The sequence below is a fragment of the Temnothorax curvispinosus genome, unplaced genomic scaffold (genome assembly GCF_003070985.1).
Source record: "Temnothorax curvispinosus isolate PA1 unplaced genomic scaffold, ASM307098v1 QBEX01015933.1, whole genome shotgun sequence".
Classification (NCBI taxonomy): Eukaryota; Metazoa; Arthropoda; class Insecta; order Hymenoptera; family Formicidae; genus Temnothorax; species Temnothorax curvispinosus.
The window spans coordinates 12,184-19,551 of record NW_020225713.1 but is presented as its reverse complement, the minus strand read 5'-3'; the positions used below and the strand labels follow the sequence as shown (position 1 = coordinate 19,551).

Here is a 7,368-nt window from a genome sequence, read left to right as displayed (position 1 = left end):
GAATTAATTCCTTCCTTCCCGCGACTCCTTCGACCATTCGCGCACATATATAAAATAATTTTTTTTAGTTATCAATAATAAAACTATTATTATTAACCTAATAAAATTCCTTTTAATTTTGTTTTTACTATTTTTGATTAAATTAATAAATAGAGAGAACCGTTATTATAAACATTTATTATAAACGTTATTATAAACGTTTAATAAATCATATATAATATTTAATCAAAAATATAATAAACCTATAATAATAAAAATAAACTAAATGCAATAAATAAATTAAGAAAACGTTAGGAACATTAAAGTAGGAGCATGATTTCTTTTCAAACAGAATTGTCAGATTCTAAATAGGAGCCAGAGGTTGAAGAGGTTCAAAATAGGGTGATGTGACTGCTTATAGTATCAAAGTAGGTGTTAGGTCGAACATTTTGGTCGAAAGTAGGTGTTATATTGAACATTGAGGTCGAAAATAGGAGAAAAATTTTGACTTGGTACGCCATTTTTTAAACGTCCATAAAATTATTTTGTACAATTTACATAAACAATGTCGTAATATTTTTTAGGATTAAAATCTAAAAATTGATCGAATTTTATAAGTGCGCACTCAAAACAGCGCTATTAATCGCTTTGACGTTGAATCAACCTTGAATCGACACTGGACATGATCGATATTGCAGGAATATCGACTTTTTTATCGACTCAACCAGCTGTCAACCATATCGACGTTGAATTAACCTTGAATCAAGGTTACATTTCTGACTGGGGTAGATTAAAATATATAAAGTTTCAATTTTATATATCCGTGTCCCCATAATAGTCCATACGTAAAATGTGTATATGTCCTTATATCAACCCATTGCCTATTAATATTTATATTTGAAATTTAATTATTATTTTATAACTAAATTTGTTTCTTAAGATGCAGTCTATAATTATAAATATTTTTTGGTTGAAAAACACACTTACCTTGGTGGAATTCGAACTCGGGATCTCTGGATCGTGAGCCAACTGCCTTACGTGGTAGACTACTTCTTAATTTGATGTAAGTGTTATATATATAGTCTACATGTGTCATAACCAGCGCAAATGTATAATTTTTCAAAAATCATCTTAAGAAACAAATTCAGTTTAAAAAGAGTAATAAAATTTTGAATTGGATATAAGAATGATATCCGCAGTACTATTTCAAAACTTGTACATTTTTATCACGACGAATTAGTACAGACCTTCATATAAAATGTATTTGTGCCTTACTTTTATCTTTCTTTCTTAATATTATCAAGAAATACCCATTATAATGTTTCTATACAAATTGTAGTACTGGTCAGTGATTAATTTCACATGGAATATTTAGTTCAGTACTTGAGTATTAATATTAAAATACTGGCCAGTGATTTATTACACATGGAATCCTTGGTTCAGTACTTCAGTACTAACATTGAAATACTCATCAGTAATTCAACACAAGTATTTATTACACAAGTATTTATCACCTAGTATTAAATGCTTTCTCATCAGAAATTTAATACTAAGTATTCAATACTCATCCTGTATTAAATACTACTTTCATAAATTACTGACCAGTAATAAAATACTGTGCAATATTTGAATCCCAGTGATTTAAGTACTAAAAAATACTTAATTTTAGTATTATTAATACACAAAATAAGTATTTATTACTAACCAGCTAGTAATATTTTTTTGTAAGGGTTAACAAGAGCGTTATGCGGACTGACCTTAACTGCATGCTAATAGAGAGCAGACTCTAAAAATACAAACGCCATCTACTGAAAAACTAACTCGTATCTCCTTTCGCCCTGAGATCACTTAACAGAATACATATACCTACACTAATATAGCCGTTTTCGACGCGCCACTTTACTTATTCGCTCGGGCAATCAACTCAAATTGCGAGAAAAAATTTCGCAACGGAATCGTTCCATCGTACGTATCGAGCTTTAACTTTACACACTCCGCTTTGCGACGCGGGTCTTCCCTTCCCCGGTACACTTCCGCGAACGCGATTCGCGACCCCAAATCCCCAAAAGCTTTATTATCGGATAGACTTAGCTGTGGGAGTTCTCGATGGTGTGGCTCCGCTTTCCGCTGCCGCAACAACGCCGCGTGCTCCTTGCACATCAGCCGCATCTCCTGCAGCATGGCTTGCAAGATCTTTGCCTCTGACGTGAGCTGTGGGGCACTCGGGCTAGCTCGGGGTATTTCCTCGGTTTCGGCGTCTCTGTCCGCGCTCTCTTTCTCGTCGAAGGAGTTGTCGTGGACTCGGTGCTCGTCATCGTCCGATCTTTACGATCCGTGCGATCCCAGGCGAGTCTCCAAAAAGTTGCGCCCAGGCCGACGTTGAGTCCGTGACTCCTCGGATGGCTCTCACGCATTCACTCGCACTCCCATGGGAATAACAACACGTTTATTAACGACCGAATCTCTTTATTAGAAGGGAACACCAGAAAACACGTCAGAACAGTTTAAAAGCAGAGTTTTTTTCTAAAAAGGCTCAGTTGTTAAACAGCAGCCCGTTGTCAAAGAAACGCTTTGCGACTTCTCGGTATGACTGCTTGCTTCAGCTCGGAGTTATTGAAAAGCGTACCGAGCGGCACCCACGAAACAATATTATAGTAAAAGAGAGTAATAATAATTTTTTTATTGTTGCTTCCTAGAATTACTAAACCTTCCGTTTCTTTCAGTATTTATAAATTATTTTCTTTTTAATATCTTAATCTATTCTCTTAAAACTATTTTCTTATGCTTTTATATGTCTTTTACTCTTTTACATCGCGTTTGCATACTAATTTTTAAACGTACTTAATAATATTAAATAATTTATAAATGTTTATAAAATAAATGGGAGATAATGTTATTTCCGGAGCCCCTCAATTTGATAGGTGTGTTTGATAGATCTTTCACTGAAAAAAAGAATGCCGCAAATCACAATGCGCTACGATGCATAGTTTTCGACATATCGATTTTTAAATGTAATAATAGCCCATGTACGGTATTACATGGGTTTGCAATTTACGGGCGACCTGACCGATTTCAATGACCTTGATATATGTTGTTGATATAAAACGAGGTGCTACATGGGATTACAACTTTTCACGCGAGGAAAGCCTACACATGAACTTTGAAGGCACACTGCTAGAGTCAACGTGACGCTACAATTGCTTCGAAGCATTCCTCTTTTCTTTTCTTTCAATAAAGAAAGAAAGAGAAGAAGAACGCTTCAAAGCATTTGTAGCGTCACGTTGACCGTAGCCTATGTGTCTAGTTTAATAATTGTAGAGCCCCCCGCAGGGGAGCGGAACCTACTGCCTCCACGCATATACTTTTTACGCGAACCGAGGTTTACCACCAGCCCCCTGCTTGCGGGGGAGGGCAGTAGCCCCTCCCCCACCTAAGTGTGTATTGTTTATACACACACAATTGAAGTATTATTTAAAAATTCATGTATTAAAGAGAGTAGTATGATAGAAATGTTATTGTGAGTGAAAGGAAGAGGGGGGGCAGGTGTTAGAGTTCCGTAGGGGTCACTGCTAATTCTGTGTATATTGTTATGCTATGTGATAGATTATATAAATTGATATTTCGAAAACTGTCGAAGCGGATTGTGGTTTGCGGCATTTTTTTTCTTAGCAAAAGATCTATCAAATACACATATCAAATTGAGAAGTCCCGGAAATAACATTCTTGTTAATAAATGTATATTTTGTATCATTTATTATAAATATTTCAATTATTTATTAGACAAAAAATATTTCAAACATGATGATTTCTTGCATCAAAGTCATCTTGCTACAGTTGTATCACTGCAATCTTTGCGACATCATATTCTGCTAAAGTTTTTTCAAAACTTATTTTTATTGGATTTTTTAATTCTTTTGGTCTGTCATTCATACATTCATTTTTAAACCATGAATATTTAAATAAGCTGGCATTTGACTCTCTCCTTCCCTCCTCTTTCTCTCTTCTTTCCTCTTCCTCTCTCCCTCCCCAGCCACCTTTAAACAAGACAGACCGGGAGTATTGCAATACAATTTCGTAGAACTAAAAACGGACAAAAAAGTTTGTTTTATGAAGATTTAAATATGTATAACGCCTTACCGACAGAATGAAAGCAATGTGAAAAAATCGAACCATTTAAACTTTAAACATAGATATATTAAAAGAATATATTGTATACCTCATGTAGAAGAATTGATGTAAAAACATTTAATATAAAAAATATTTAAGAGAAGGCTAATAAAGCTCCATCAATCTCCCTCTCCCTCTTCCTTCTTTCTTCCCTTTTTTCTCCTCCTCCACTCTCTCTGGTTTATCTTGCCAGCATCATCAGAAATTATTACGCATCTATGCATATTAATGTTTACTTTTACATTGCATATTTTTAATAATATTGTATGTAGACTTTCTAAAAACCTTTTAAGGGACAAAATCACTGAATATGTTGGTACGACTAAAATTGAAACTATAACTCAAAAAATATCACTATTTACGTAATCGAAATCTCGGAATTGACTGCACCGATTTTATTCGGACTGGTTAGACAGCTCGGAATCGACAGCTTATATTGACATTATGTCAGAAAAATGCTCTTAAATTATCAGAAAGCTGGTTAAGTTTCAAAGATATTTTACTCAAAAGCTTGACGAAAAGTTCCAGACAACCCACACAGCAAAACTTGTTTCAGAAAGCTTTCCGAAAGATAACTTGGAAATTAATATTTAAATGTATAATTGAAATCATTCAGAAATATTTCTGAAACGTTTTATCAAAATAATATATCATTGAAAGCTTCCCAAAAGATAACTTGGAAATTAATATTGAAATGTAACATTGAAATCATTCAGAAGTATTTCTGAAACGTTTCATTGAAATCATTTATGACACTTTTCACTGAAATATTACGAAACATTTCAGAGAAATATGCAACGACGCCGCTAGGTGGCGCATAATGGTAAGACTAACTCGCAAGTAAATTTCAGTTGGAATCTAATATAAGCAGGCCTCCGGCAAAGCAAAATCATGACTATGATCAAGAATATGTTTTACGAAGGACAGGAAATTGTTCCGGATGACCCTATACAGGGTGATCTGAAACAATTTGATATGAGAAAAAATATCTGAAATATTTCTCATATATTTTTGAAACATTTTAGAGATATTTTTGAAGCATTTCAGAGATATTTTTGAAGCATTTCAGAGATATTTCTTAGGCATTTCTGAGGTATTTCTTAAGCATTTCAGAGATATTTTTTAAGCATTTCAGAAATATTTCTGAAGCATTTCAGAATTATTTCAAAAATATTTCTGAGATTTTAGAAACATTTCTGAAATCTCAGCTTGGCGGACATTTTAGCTTTCTGAAACATATCTGAAACATGTCTAAAATGTTGTTTTGAAAGGTTTTATATTTCATTGACAGTTTTTTGAAAGCTTTCTGAAATATTTCGGTGCTGTGTGGGAAACTTACCTTGACATTTATGTATTGACGACATTGACGTAGTTAGTTGTTCTTCCTGTTGAATTCACATTGTTTGACAATTTAAAATGATTTTACATATGCATCAGATATCAAAGTTTAGCGGATATTACTCGGGATTTTATTCATATTGTGAATGCGTAAATGCGTGAATACATTATTATATGCAAAGTAAGGTTAGATCCCGATAACTTTGGCGCCTGTTTCTGACGATGGTTTCTGGTAGTACTTTTAACGCTGAACAAAAAATTATAGGTCTTATAGGGCTAACCGCTCTGGTTAGTTCATACACTTACCCCATACAGTATGAAATATTCCATGAATGTTCTATAAATATTTTTTAGAATATTCATGAATTTTCTATGAATGATCTATAAATGTGCAAAGAACGTGTAATGTCCCGCTTTGAATGTCGTTAGAAATTTCTGTAAATATTCTCTAATAATCTACAAAAGTTTTATAAATTTTTCCGCATAATCCATAATTTTTTTTATATATGCAAAATATATTTATAGAACATTTATAGATTATTTTAGGAACATTAAAAATGGGATATCGCATATTCTGTATACACCCAGTAAGCAAAAAATCATTATTACAATGTTATTGCAACGATATTCTAGAACTTGTAATGTTGTTAAATATGTAGTTCTTAATGTTGTATAGAACATCATTATAAATATACTTTGACCACGATTCCGAAATTTCAGTAATGTTGAAATGGGAGTGCCATAACGTTGCAAATAACATTTTGCTAAGGTTTTTCTATCATTCCTGTAACGTTTTTGAGATAAAAATTTAAACGAACTATCAACTTTATTACAATATTATATTAAGATTACCGTAATATTAATTCTAACGTTTATTTAAAGTTATTATTGATATTTTATTTTTATTTCAGGGAGTATGTATTTATTTTCAATAAAATGCACTACACTAATTACCATAAAAAAGTAGTTTTATTTATATGAACAAATATATACATATACATATACATATATAGGTTTTATTATGAGATTTATTTCGTGTGCCAATTATTTCTACAAATTATCTCTGCCATTTATCTCAGAAAGTATTAATTCTAGGAAGGGATCCTAGGAAGGGATTTTTGAAGTCAACCTTCGGATAAGGGAAATTAAGGTGCCTTCTAACTCTTTTTTAGGCAATGCGATACAGGTGCTCTAGTTTAATATAACTCTTTTACTATTTTTTTCTAAACTCTTATTCTTTCCTTTTAAACAGATTATTAATCTTTCCGGATCTTTACCAAACAGTTGCTAAAAAATAAGAATTTCTCATTCAACTTCAGAAATATTTGTAACATCTTCAGTGATTTAGTCTATGTATCAAAATATATTATGTCTGTTAAGTTAGCACCCCTCCCCCTCCGCAAAAAAAGCAGAATAACACATATGTAGAAATTAAATGCTCTTTATGTGCTAATTATGTGTTCTATTCACGTTTTTTGTGCTCGAACGGTTTCATGGAAAATTGCAATTAAAAGTGGGGATGCTGGCAACATAAGCTAGCACTCCTACTCATTAAAATTATATTAAAAATTAAAGTACTTAATACAGTACAATTATGTGCTTTTTATGTGCTTTTAAATGTCTCAAACCAAATTAGTTTATCTGTAATAGTTTAAAAGATATACGTAAAAAAAGGAACTATATACTACTGATATAAGAGTAAAGTATCAGTTAAAATACAGAAAGCAAAATAATTCTTGTCTTAAAATGTTTCTTGATTAATGTGTTCTCGAAATATGCACAATGAAATTTTCGTGCTTATCCCCTTTGACCGACCCGAACGTGAACACCCCATACATACAAGAGTAAAGTACCAGTTAAAATACAGATAGCGAATTGGTTTTA

The 7,368-nt window shown here is 32.5% G+C and overlaps 1 long non-coding RNA gene across 1 annotated transcript in view; it reads right to left on the bottom strand.

Annotated features, from left to right (window-relative positions):
• Positions 1 to 6,721: 6,721 nt before the first annotated feature.
• LOC112466158 overlaps positions 6,722 to 7,368 on the bottom strand; it is a 2,372-nt gene continuing 1,725 nt past the window's right edge. The window contains exon 3 of the long non-coding RNA XR_003042111.1: positions 6,722 to 6,771. This is a non-coding gene — a long non-coding RNA (uncharacterized LOC112466158). The remainder of the gene's footprint in view (positions 6,772 to 7,368) is intronic.